Raw genomic sequence first — 12,642 nt, forward strand, 5'->3', positions numbered from 1 at the left:
CAGCCTTTTCATGGGATTGTTTTAAAAAGCAGTAATGGGTAATCAGAAGAAGGAACTATATGTAGCCTGAGTGTTTACACAATTTCATAGATTTAATACATTAAATACGCCAATGTATGACGCACCTAAGATATCTGATGAACCACTTGAACATACTGCAACCAACTGCAGTATGTGCGTTAAATTGAACTACAGCAAAAGATGGGATTTCTTTATCCACCTTTCAAGACAAACTGTAGCGGGTTTCACTGATGGCATCATGCCAAGAAAAGACATGATGCACTGTACAGCAACAAACCAAACTAATAAACAAACAAAAATAAATACATCTAACCATGTCTGCGTGTGAGATATTTTATCTGAATTTTGGTATTTAGAAGATTCAGAGTGAATGATGATATGTGACAATCAGTCACAGCAATTAGTGTTACTGTTAAGAAGCCTTTTTGTTTTCTCTCACCCATACAGAATGTCACAAATAAATCCTCACTTGCATTTGCATATTAATTGGATCTGAGACGTCAAGCATCTTTCATTAAGCAAAATGATCTGCATATTTGGAGACATAAAATAGTTTATTTCAATGTGGGAAAAGAAGTCATTGAAAATTGACCGCATATGGGATGTAAACTTTGGCTGATGCATTAACCCTTTACCCCCCCAGCAGCAGATTGAACACAAAGCAACAACAGGCTGATTAACAATGAGATGATGTTGATGTCAGACTGAAACAACGCAGTGCAATCAAATGCTTATTGTAAGGAAGTTATTTGTGTTTTATACACAGTATTTTTAACACTTTGACGCAATAACATTGACAATTTCTTGAGAAATGTTAAAAAAGTAGCAGTAGCAGAAATAAAGCTTTATTTGTGGAGTAAAATAGACAACTTTTGAATTACACAACCTGGAAATAAATGCAAATTACACACATTACTCATCAGCAATTTTACAAATCATAAAAATGCCATATTTTCAAGCTTGGAAATTCTGTTATTGCATAAATCATACTTGTATTTGAATCAGCAGTTTTGTTTATCTTCTTTTCGGATTAGGCCCTGAGGGAACCCAACCCCATGATTATCGCAATCCCTTGTGTCATCTGCAGTTGTCTTTCAAAGTTATTCTCAATAGCTCCAACTCTGCTCTGCTAATTACTACAACAGCCAACTTCCCTTGAAAGCATCATTTGAACATAATGTCCTATTGTCTTAAGATTGTGTACTTCCAGTGATAAAATTCTCTTTCTCTTTAGTGCGCTCTGTTCTTCAAAACTAAGTAAAATCCCAGGACAATAAGAAATGCCAAACAAAGTGGACAAGGGGGGAAAGATGTTGTTTGTCTGAAATCTTTGCGTGTCAGACACTACCATTCTTTGTTTGCCGCGTCTGTCGGCCATTCTAAAGGGAAAAGTCACATTGGTTGGTTCGATACGATTAAGGCTCACAGGCTGGTTAATGGAAAGGCTGTGTATCGCGGGGTCTACATAGTTAGGGGCTAGACTTGTGAATAATTTGATTAGGTTGCAGGGGAATATATCTGGAGGATTATGTAAATGGCGGTGCCCCCATGCAGAATTCTTTTGAACTCTTCAGAACTCACATCTGCCGGGGTCGACAGCTAGACAGGACGGCTGCCTTCTTGTAGCCTGATTCCTCTGTGTTGGAGGAAGGTGTTTAAAGGTCATTTTCAGTACAAACAGACTTGTCCTGAAAGACCTCTCTATTCTAAAGAACTTCAATTTATTTTCTGTTGATGCCCATGCAATTATCATTTTCTTTGAGTCAACAATAGCTGAGCTTAGGACAATTATTGTTGTATACTAATTAGCCAGACTGCGTGCGTGTGTGTCACCAGTAACCTCTCGTATATGTACACACTGGAATAGCTTTGACCTGTTTACAATATATTTAAGGTTATATCTGCCTCTCCCTCTGTGCCGTCTGATTATGAGATTTTTCCCCCAAGCCTTATTTGGTGTATTTCTGGGTGGGGATATGTTTGTGTTGAGCACTATGGCAACCAAAGTCAAGGTGACCAAGAGCATGTTGCACACATTAGATTACCAGAATAGAGGCAGGAGACAATGCAGTCAGCACAAAATACCATTTATCTGCAGCCTGATTGTAGGGATTTCAGAGACCATCCCTGGGCTGGCTGTGGATTTATTGTCTCGGTGAGTCTGACCACTGCGCTCTTAGCTGCATGAAAGCAAAGGGACCACTGTGTGTACAGTGGCTTCTGTATGTACTGTGTGCTTGGTCCCAAACACCTTAACAACAGTGGACTATTTTGCCTTTTTTTGGATGACAATGTTACATGGAAGAAATATGTTTTGGTAAAAGTCTTTATTCACTTTTTAAGCCATATAAGTTGCATTTGAGAAGCCTTTCTAAAGAAAATGTTATCCGTATTTGTTTTGTTGAAAGACTGATAGAGCGTAACAATGTTATCACCTCAATTGTACCATAATTCATATCTTATTTGAAAGGCATTTGAATGCAAACTAACTGCTGGGGCTGTTCTGATCTTATTTGATCAAACTCCAAATACGCTAAAATGCTCCAATATTAGCAGCTGGTTGAAAATCTGGCAGGCTCATAGCAGCACATGTTAAGTAACTCTGGCAACTTATGCTCGCTCGTGCGCTGTGGCTGCGATTGTATGTTCGGGCCTTCAGAGATGAAGTGTTTGGGACTGCTCTGCAGAAACTGAGGCAGTAGTGCCAACACAGTAAAAACTTAATCACTTTGGCAGGCCGTGTAGTTGTGGGATTCAGTCTCACTCAACAAAACATGAAAACGAAAACAAGCAGATTTTTACAGTGCTTAACCTCTTGGTTTATTGAAACTTCCTTCCACATGTGAACCCCCATACTGTGATGAATATGTGAAATATGGGGAATGTCTGACTTGGTGCTTATGTGTGCTCCCAGTCTGTTTCCTCTCCCAGAAAAGCTGAAGTCCTGAAATATTGACTGAAAATAAGCTTGACAAAACCTCCCACTTCCCCTCTTTGAGAATGTTTTTCTTTTAATTCCCAGGAATGTATGCAGGGCAGTGAGCGGTTACTTCACCAACAGGAAGGATGATACAAGGACATACTGTAATTATGTTCAAAGATACAAATTCAGCCCAGTTTTTACTTGTAAAACTTGAGCAATCAGTTTTGGAATCTAAAAGAATCCTCTTTTGTGGTTGTCATGTGCTATTGAAAGAGTCTGCTTTGCCCCGGCTTGTGACCACTTGTTGAAGGGGTTGGGAGTGATTTAGGGAGGGCAGCTGGATAACAGAGATTTTATTTATCTATTCTGAGAGCCCTTTATTTTTGCAAGCAGTTCTCAGCTTGCAGTTGCTGCTTTCATGACTTTGCGGCAGATTTTATGAATTGTGTGAAATAAGTATGACTAAAGGAAGCAACAGCTGAGAGGGTGAATGCGTGGAAAAAACGGAAGAAAATGGAAAATGCCAGAGATGTTAACCAGAGGGCAATCTGGATCTCTGGAATCGCTGCTTAAAGTGCTAAATGTTGATTTCCTTTTGCTCTCTCAGAAGAGAAGGGAAGTCAGGGCAAAACATTTTACAAAGGTCAGGGACTGGGACATGGGAAATGTATAAATGTTTCAAACTTCTCGCAGGTTGGATTCAACATATTTTCATAGTATAAATGGAATATTTTGATAAATTAAACATGTTGGATCAGTTTTCAAAGAGTTCTTGACATTAGAGCTAACAGTGCAGAAACTTTTTCCAACACGCCTCGTCTATTCAACGGTGTTTCTCACGGCTTTGTGAAACCTCTCAAGGCTCCTGAATATGTGATTGTACTGTGCTGCTACGTGTGTGAGGATAGATATGGAGGCATTATTACCCAGGAGAGGTCAAGGGTCAAGCATTAAGCAAACTGCCTGCTTGGATCCCTGCATCAGAGATTTCACACTGTTGGCCCAGGAAATACTCCTGTGTCTTGTCTAAATAATCAAGGAGTCCTTGAGCGTACAAATGTGAAAACTGATAAATAAACACAAGAGACTGAGATTAAGAGGAAGTATCACTGCAAGGAGCCCGCAGTGCCAAAGTGAAGATTTTTCCTCTTAATTATAGATCAACAGAGTGGTGTTTACGGGGGCCTTGCTCGGGAACAGGAATACCCTGTTGGTCTCATGCTGTTACCTTTAGTCTCATTTTCTTAGTTTCATAACAATGTTGTTTGACCTTCTACATCGGAACAGTTTGTTTTAACCTCATTCCTCTAAAAATGCAGGAAAACAATGGAACACGCTGGGGTAGGAAGTCACATCTCACCATATCAAAAACAGATTAGAAACTGAAGAAAAGGCCAAAACACATGAATACATGAAGACAAAAGCAGTGGCAATGACAAAAATCAACACACCCAATATGTTTTTTTCCAGTTTGTGTTTGACAGGAACTGTTTTAGTACTAGTTGTGCTTCTAACTATATGTGGAAATGTGCTTTTACATGAACAGTATGTGTAAATAAAGGTTAGAACATAATTAATTGAATCTATTGTTAAATTAGTCATACACAGACTGAAGCAAGGTGCATTATGGTATGTATACAGCTTATATAATGAGCGATATTCGTAGAAGTGGTTGTAAATGTTGTAGTGGTAGTATTTCAGTCCTTAAGCGCTCTCTTTTATCTGATCAAACTGCCATTCTCTGAAGATTCCTGGCTCGCCTCCTGTTAGAATCTCTAAAGAGGGACAAAGTTAGAGTGAGCATTATCACACAAACTCAAAATAACCACAGAATTCAGACAGTACCTTATTAGGTCATGAATCCACAATGAGAAGGAAGTGAGCAAAAAATTTATTGACAGGACAATGTTCCTTTGAGTTGAGGCAGAGGACAGCATAACCTAAGATAGTGTTGTTGGACTGTGTTTTGAGAACCATTAAAAAAGGTTTCACACACTTGAGGCTGTATTAGATAAAGTAAAATGATGTGAGGCTCACAATGTGTTAGACACACACAGACATCTTATGTCATTGCCTCAGGCTTATAGAAACACATCACCTGTCTGAGTAATTGAATAACTTCACATGTAATTGGTCGTGAAGCACAGTATTCCTCCACAAATCTCTCTCTTAAATCAGGATATTATGGTTTGAAATTGCTCTCTATTCATATAATAGATAGCTACAGAACTGTTAATACAGAAACAAGTTAACTTAAACTGTGAATGAAAACCACACAAACTTTTTATGCCTCACTTGTGTTTTGTTCTATTTTTGACCTGATTCTGTCCTTGAAAAGGACAAGAAAACTGACAGTCTGTGGGTGTGTGTATGTGTGCCTGTGTGTGAGGCAGTCGGATAGGGTGGGGTGTATGGCGTCACAAGTGCTCCAGTTTAGGAAAAGTGACACTTTGCCTTGAAAGACTCTTCGGGGCAGTTAGATAAGGAATTTAGTGGCTTTATCACAAATGCCACTATTTAATTTAAAAGGGTGAGGCACTTAGGATCTGGCACCGGTCTTTCAGTCTAGTGATAAATTTGCAAGAAAGTGGAAAAGATTGGAGCCTGAGAGCAGATTAGCAGGATACAAATATAGAAGTGACATTATAGTGGGTATTAGTCAGGTGCTCCTCTGAACAAGTGGCTGCTTCCTGATAGGCCTGAGAATGGGGCCTGACTGCAGGCTGTGGGGCCGGGTTTCAAGACACGCTGCAGAAAAACTGACTGTAGTTGTAAGTCAAGTTTTATCTCTTTTTAAAGAAAATCATGTAGAATATTTATAATACCTCAGTATTTCCATATCAATCTCAAATTAGCTTAGATGGCATTGTGTCAAAATATGAGGCCAACGCATTGTAAATTAGTTAATTCTTTGTTTTGCTTTCTGTGTCATTATTCTATTTGTTCCTGGGTACGAGTTGGCAGAAATATGTAGGAGCCTCAGCCAAAACAGAGGGCTCACAATGAATTGCTCTATTGTTGTCTGTACAGAAACAAGCATAGAGACAACACAAATGCAGTGGTCGACGTTACCACAGTCCTGGAATAACCATGATAAAGTGTAGTCTGAGCTATAACTTAACGATTATTTTTATCAACGATAGATTTACTGAGTTACTACTTTTTTGTCAAATTCAATTTCCCTGAACAAATTGTTTATTTAATCCAGACCTCAGTGCAAAACGTAGACATGTTCAACACATACTGTATGACAAAGAAAAGCTTCAGATACTTAGCAATTGAGAAGCTCTATGTTGTGAATGTTTATCATCAAAATAGTTTTAAAAAAACTGATTAGTTTTTCATCAGTCAACAAATCAATTAACTGATCATTTCAGCTGTATTGTCAAAGACAACCAGACCCTCAGTCTTCATGTAAGACAACAGGCTTTCATCCTCAGGCCTTTCAAGACAACTACAAGGCTAGCTGTATGTAGTTCTAACTCGCATACTCGCAGAAATATTATTTGTTGCCCGTTAAAAAGCCACTACAATGTAAGGTTGTGTTACAAGCAGTGTTCGTGAGGAGACTGTCTGATGTTTCATTATCACTGGACAAGACACTCCCATCTGAGCAGGCCAACCAATCAGCAGCAGTATCCCAGCAACAAGGATTTGATCCCGAGCAGGCCTCCCACTCAATTATATGGCCAGTTTTTAACTGGGTTTCTGCATTTGTGGAGAGGTACATCTTTACTTTTGTGCCATCTTGGGGCCTATGTGGTGCGCTCTACGCCAGACTGGGACATTACGAGACTGAAAGTAGTGGAATCACAGCCCTGTAAATTTAACCCACCAAAACTGTCCCAAACTGTCCAAAACCCCAAACATTTATAAATGATATAAACTGGAGAAGAGATACATATCTAGCTTTATCACTAGTGCCAATGTTGTACTTACTATTTTTGTGTGCAAAGGAAAAAAGATCATATTTATTGATATATATATATATATATATGTATATATAAAAGTAGATTAAATCATAAACCCCTATGTACGCACATTGTCTGTCTTTGTGGAGCTTTGAATTATAAACTTGAATTACATTCCTATAAGCTGCCTGTTTTTATATGCTCATACCCTACTTTTGACGTAAAGCAGCTCACAAGTTCACACCTGTTCTTGGAGGGTTGTTAAAAAGCGATCTTGGAAACTGGTAGATGCAGTAGGTGAGGAAAACTGAGAGAAAGCACATTCATGTAAGTTAGTAGCAGTTGTCAGAAAATAATGATGATACTGGATCCAATAATATTGGAGATCAATGGGTTTTTCCTGTAAGCACCAGTTTCTCAAGTTCTCTTTTTCTTTGTCTCACTCTCTGTCAGTCAGCCAAAAGGCCCCTCTGATCCTCTAACATACATTTCTATTTTGTTACTAAACCTTCCTTTTTTCCATTTGCCCCCCTCCCCTCCCCCTTTCCCTCTCTTCCTCTCCCCTCCTTTTTTTTTGCAACAGTTGGTGTGTGTTCGTCTTGGCAGCGCTCCATAGTCTGTTTGATGTGGTTTCCAGAAGTCCTGAACTGCAGTCCCTGGCCACTCTTTCTGTCATCGGTAGACCTGCTGTCTCTTTAGCCTCCATTGACTCCTTTTAACCTCCTCCTACCTTCCTCACATTGAAGCAGCTGCTTTCCTTCCCGCTGCACATTTCTGCATGGAAATGATCTGATTCCCATTATTTGGTAGTAAACTGGGTTTCGCTCTGGGCTGCATACACAAACGTACTCTTGCAAATACAGTCTAGTCGAGCATGCACTACATTGACGAACATCTTCCAGGCGTGGTTCCAGGCACTGAAGAAAAATTAACGAAGGCTACTATTTCCCTGTTGTAAATATAAATTAGAGAGGCCTAAATTTATGATTCGCTTTTTAAGTCATGAGCAACCCAAGACTTGTACATTTTCCATCCCAATAATATGTAAAACTAGATCAAAGTTAATCAGCTCTGTTAAACCCATTTCTAGCAGCGACCTCTACACACTGTAATTTGAGTGATAGACGAAAGGGGGGAGGTAGAGCCAGCAAGATAGTAGCTTCAAAGAGGGCCTCATAGAGGACACTCAGTGACCCTATATGGGCGCCTTTCCTGCATATACCAGCACGTTTAAAGGGAAACTGATAGGCAGGTGAAATATCTGCCACTTACAGAAAAGAGGCAGGGACTAGAGAGGGCAGACAGGACAGAATGGATATGGATTGGGTCACAAGGCTGACGAGGCCTTCCTAAGGAAATGAATATTCCTTGCAAAGTACACTTGGTGACACTTAGGTCTAAGGACAAAACACAAGAGCAAAGGAAATCCATTCCTCACTTTTATTTGGCATACGAAAGCACTGGATCATAGTTTTTCTTTTTTTCATCACATAATACCTTACATGCTGTATTAGGCTTTTTATGGTGACATTACTACGAAATATGCTTTGTTGTTCTGACTCAATTTATTGTACTATGTAGGGATGGACGATATTGGATTTTTGCCAATATTTCCCAACTCAATTCAGTCAGCTGACGATGCCTTTACTGATGGACATATTTTTTCACCCATTTGCAGTGAACATCAAGTCTCTTCTGTAGTGGATAAAACATATTGGGGCACCGGGCAAAAAATAAAAAATACTTGCATACAAGCATCAACTTATTGGCTGAGATGTTCATTTTGGGCCAAAGCTGCTATTTCATTTTAAAGATCGGCAGATATCAATGACTCAACAATATTTTTGTGCATATATAGTTTAATGAGTTGCAGTACCAAATAACATGTGGAAAAATAATTCTTCAACCTCTTTAATCTTCAGTGTAGGTTTGAAAAGTGTTAAATCAATCAACTTTTTTTCATGCTCTGAACTGTACATGTATCCACTTTCACCCCACCAGTGGACATGCATATTATTATCGGGTGGACTTCCACTTTGTATCAGATGAAGGCGATGCGGTAGAGGCAGAGCTAAACATGCCCAGGGGGCTGGAGTGAAACCGGTGTCTCATTTTCAGGGGCAAACAAACACATACAGGGAGCAGACATGGCTGTCACATCTCCCTTAGCTCCCCTGTCACCCCCGAGGGCAGCGGGCAGGGGCAACCTCTGCGCTGTGGAGATGCCAGGAAAATGTACTCATGCAGGGACAGAAATACATGACCAGACATACGCATTTACAGTACGCAGACACAAATGCACAAGTGTATCCTGCGTCTGCCGTGGCTGCTGTGCAAACCTTATAAAATACAGCAAAAATACTCTGTGCTGTTAAATCTCAACATCCCTCTTGAAAACCAGAGATCCGACCTTCCAAGCTGAAAAGCAGCAGAATTAGTCCACAATCCTGGCTCCATTTTTAACTTTCCCAGATTGATCAGTGATTGTGCTGGCGCCGAGCAGCTGTATAGCTTTACATCAGCGAGGAGGAGGTTTAGTGGTTTTCAATAGTATTTCAGGATATCCTTGCTGCTGCTGCTGCAGTTTTTGGCAGACTAACAGCTGCCACCAGCATTAGTGTACGAGCAGACACTTCTTAATGTTCCCCAGCCCTGGCCTCATGTGTCACATGGACTCCATCCAGCCTAACCCAGTTGCCATCCGCATTGGCTGAACTGGTTAAAAGCGGTGCGAGACCAGCAATTTACAATATGCTGGAGACTATCCTTTCATTTTGGTTTAAGGTTTGTAACAATAATGTGACCAGTTCTGACGTTTTGGTGGCCTCTGTTTGCCCACAGAAGGCAAACAGAGTAGAGACACCTTTTTAATTATATGCGATTTATTATCACAGATGAAAAGTGATTTATTGCTTTTTTTTTAACACTCTCTGGACCAAGGGAAATTAGTTACGTAGCCCTGTTGCTTATAATTTGACAACACTGCCTTGAATTCACTGAGATGTAAAATTAATTCTTGCAGTTGTTTTCAATGGGACTTTCATGTTTGCCTTGCTCACTGTTAAAAATCTGAGAAAATACAAATGATTGGGCTTGGCTCAGTAACTTCATTGTGCAGGGAAAAGAAAGCCAAACTGGACGGGGTTCAGTGGTTTTAGGCCTTTTGAGGGTTTGTGTGTCAGGATTTATGTATTTAATTACACACTCATTCTACTAATGTAAGTGGAGAAAAAAGGAAAACGGATAAAAAGCCCTATCAAGCCTCTAAGCTTGTAGTTTCCCTCTTACTGAAAGTTGGCCACCGCTGCTGTTTAGCTCCCCTTGAACTGGGCTAATACTTGTCTATTCCGATTAGGATTAGTATGTGTAGCATGGGCTCAGGGACCCGGGACTCGTAATCTAATAAATCAAGATAAAAAACTCTGAGATTGGTTTACAGAGGGCTCGGATTTACTATTGGCCATCTCAGAGAAACAGGGATTAACACAGCATTTGGTGCTGTAGCTGCTACACCCCCAATTCTGTGCATAGGGAGAGAGGCGGAGGTGGTGAGGGAGGGAAGACGATTTAGAAGGGAGGGAGCGGAGGAGAAGGGCTGGCTAGGGCTTTATATTGCCTAACAGACAGCAAGTTAAACTCACAGTGACAAGGTCAGGTTAGTCCTTGTACAAAAGGCTTTGTTCCATCGGCAGATTAAAGGTCTCTTTGACAGTTTTTACACTTTTGGATCATGTTGAACACGTTAGGAGTTAATCCTGTCTGTGAGGGGAAGAAGCCCTGTTGCCACTTAAATGAGAGATAGGTGCAGAGAATGGTGAGCTTACTATGTCCAATCGATAGAAAAGCACACAAAATAACTAAACAATTTTCACTTAATTGACAATGATGATGTTTGTTTTTGGGGTTTGTGATTGCTTTTCTTTTTAGTTTTGACCATATTTTCCCTGCGCCATTGATAAATTAGTGAAACGAAGGCATCAGCACGTGTCATATCACACTGTTGTAAGACCTTCTTACAAAGTACAGTGTGCGCTAGTGAGAGTTAATGGGGTTAATGTTGTATCTGCTATATTTGGGCTGTGTTAGAAAAAAATTGTAGAAAACTGTCAACAGCACATGATTACTCCACAATCCCAAAGATTTTTTTTTTACAGTCAAGGAAACATTTTCCCATGTTGAATCTCCACATCAGATATGAAACTGATAATTTAGGGACACTTGAGTTTGCACGACGTCTCTTATTTACTGATAATGAAGCAGCTCGAGGCTGTTTGCTGAGATGATTTGATAAGAGTGTTGGTTTTCTGGTTTCAAGGCAAGTTGTTCATGTTCATAGACATTGATTTCATAACCGTTTCAAGTGAGAAAACTAACAACAGTTGTAGATCTGTGATTTTTTTTAATATGATAGCGAGATGGTTGTCCGGTCTATGGACAGTTAGCTGCTCACAACCTGATGTGGTTTAAGAAGGACACAGTTAATGTTTATCGCTTATTAGGGAAAGATATTCAACATTTTTCAGATTATCGGAAGTGTAGTCACCACTCTGTAGTCTCACTCAATGTCACGTCACAACTAATAGCCTATCAACGCTGAATTAGCTGAATCTTCAAAGTAACTAGTAACTAAAGCTGTTTCTATCACTAATATAATTCAACAAGATTATCCTTAACAGTTTTTACAAGTGTAGAAACAGTCAAATATGAATCAGTATAGTCATGAAAAACAGTAAAACAATATGTAATATGTATAAATTTTTGGCTGCAAGCTGATGACCTGTTTGCCCCCTTAGCGATGTCATGTGATGTAGATGTTACACGTTTGTTATCCCTCTTCACATGTGTAGATAGTTAGTTCTGTTTGCTTTGTTTATGTTGTGTGTACTGTCCACATCAGTAATATTAAGATGTATCGGTAGCAATATTCCATTTCCCGTGCTGGGAAGTTGTTCTTCAGACTTAGCTGTGTTCATGAGCATCAGTTGTGAATTTCATTGCATTTAAACAATGTCTTCAAAGCTGTTTGAAGTTTAAAATTTTATATTTTGTCCCAGACCTGTTGCTGCACTAGAATATTGCTTTACCTGACTTGTTATCAGAGTAAATGATGATAAATAATTGTTCTAACAAATCACAGCAACTAACATTACAATCAGAGGCAGGTTGTAAGATACATATGAGCATTATATTATTCGTCTGACATGATTCTATATAAGTCGGCAAGTCGTGTTCTAAAATTTTTGCCAAGTTTCCGAGTTGTTGTTCTGACTTGAGAGGGTGGGGTTTCTCAGTAAATTCTGGAAATTTTTGCAATCATTCCAACACAATATGAATCTGCTAGAAATCACCTGACACAGTGTATGTTCTCTGAAACACTGCAGTGATTGTAATCTCCAAAGTCTTGTTTTTATGCAAACATGGTGAGCTTAGTTATATTTTTATTATATTAAACTAGGTGTTAATAATAAATGTTAAGTATCTGTGGAAATGCATACACAAGTAAATGTACAAAGTTACAGGGTAGGGCAGAGCCTTTGTTCTCTTGTCTGGTAAAACATCCAGAGTCGACTTTGAAAAATAACAACTCTGGCGGTTATCTATCTGCTGCAGCTCCTTTTCCGCTAAGCGTTTTTCTGAGAAACAAGACTAAAATATCCCCACCTGAAATTTGAGCTCTTTCTATTTTCTCTCTGAAGCCAGGGTTTCACATAAAGTTTTACATATCAAAAGTGGAATGTTCTTTCATCTGCTTGCTTGTCTTGTTAAGCAGTATCAAACACAAGATAT

The 12,642-nt window shown here is 39.4% G+C and overlaps 1 protein-coding gene across 12 annotated transcripts in view; it reads left to right on the forward strand.

Moving 5' to 3' along the window:
• casz1 (castor zinc finger 1) overlaps positions 1 to 12,642 on the forward strand; it is a 168,760-nt gene that overhangs the window by 57,418 nt on the left and 98,700 nt on the right. Inside the window, exons 4-5 of one of the 12 annotated variants that reach the window (XM_084366700.1) lie at positions 3,044 to 3,105; positions 7,439 to 7,533. The exons of 9 other annotated variants lie outside the window; for them this stretch is intronic. The gene's annotated coding sequence lies outside the window, so the exon portion shown is untranslated. The remainder of the gene's footprint in view (positions 1 to 3,043; positions 3,106 to 7,438; positions 7,534 to 12,642) is intronic. 2 more of the 12 variants (XM_084366699.1, XM_084366701.1) reach the window with 2 other exon arrangements.

The sequence above is a fragment of the Pagrus pagrus genome (assembly GCF_965226575.1).
Source record: "Pagrus pagrus genome assembly, chromosome: 11".
Lineage (NCBI taxonomy): Eukaryota > Metazoa > Chordata > Actinopteri > Spariformes > Sparidae > Pagrus > Pagrus pagrus.